A 1,181-nucleotide genomic window follows, 5' to 3' on the forward strand; every position below is an offset into this window, starting at 1 on the left:
GTTCCAATAATATTTTCTCCAATGTTAAAATAATGATATGTGTGAATAAAAAAGTATTTATTTGGAGACGCCAATATCTTAAATAAACATCATTTATCGTAAAGAAATAGTGTGTGAAATTTTGTGCCTAAATGCTTTTGTTTAAAAAACCATGATAAATATCATGTTTAAAGACAATTATATAAAAAACTTCAAATATTCATCTGAATGCATGATAAGAAAGAAGAATAAAATCTAATCAACAAAAATGATAAAACTTTTAAAAAAATCGATAAAGGAGAAGAATTGGTAGGCCCATTTAGGTATTATATATAACAATATAAAAATATATAGTAATTGTTTCATCCAATTCAATATAAATTGCATCTTTTAGTTTACAAAAAACTAAATACATCTTAATTTAAAAAGTAAGTAAATACGTTTTTAACAATGCGGTGAACGTGGATCGAACACGTGACCTTCAGATCTTCAGTCTGACGCTCTCCCAACTGAGCTATCCCCGCTAGTTGTTCTTTCTTGTTGCTTAGCAATGACTTCATGTGAATGTTACATTAATTCTTTAATTTCTACAATCAGATGATATGAAATAAGTTAAAAAAAGAAGAATATTGTTATTTGGTTACAACATTTTGACTGAAATTAGATGTTTATCACAATTTCCATATGTGGTTAACGTTGGTTTTGTTGACGAGTCTTAAACAAAATAAGGTTTCTTAAACAAATACCTATGAACTGAACACGATGAAAAATTAATTTAAATACCATTAACTTTAAATTTTAAGTGTTCAAAGACACACATCTATCTTTCAGTCATTCAAATAGTGTTTTTGTTAATCATGTTATAAATATTGGTTATTTATGTTAAGGGTGTGGTAAAAATGCTCCACAACATTTTAATATTCATTAGACTTGAACTAATTGAGATTTTTTTTCTAAAGTATTAGTATTGCTTTAACTAAATAGTTTGTTATTTAATTTGTCCTTAATATTTTATGAAATAAAATAAAATCATTTAAATGGTTCCAATACGAGTAGGTCGCCTTTAATGTAATTAAGACATCGTCATCCCAATGTGAAAGTGAAATTTACAAAAATAATCAAATCCAAAATGTTCACCATAATTTTTTTTTTTTAAATAAGTCACAATTTCTTCCAATTGAAAGTTATATTTTAACTCAGTT

General features: G+C 25.7%; 1 non-coding gene across 1 annotated transcript; it reads right to left on the bottom strand.

Annotated features, from left to right (window-relative positions):
• Window positions 1–430: 430 nt before the first annotated feature.
• Window positions 431–503, bottom strand: TRNAF-GAA (transfer RNA phenylalanine (anticodon GAA)). Its single transcript has one exon. It is a non-coding gene; the product is annotated as a tRNA-Phe (tRNA).
• Between the last annotated feature and the right edge of the window lie 678 nt (window positions 504–1,181).

Source organism: Vicia villosa, unplaced genomic scaffold, assembly GCF_029867415.1.
Source record: "Vicia villosa cultivar HV-30 ecotype Madison, WI unplaced genomic scaffold, Vvil1.0 ctg.001555F_1_1, whole genome shotgun sequence".
NCBI lineage: Eukaryota > Viridiplantae > Streptophyta > Magnoliopsida > Fabales > Fabaceae > Vicia > Vicia villosa.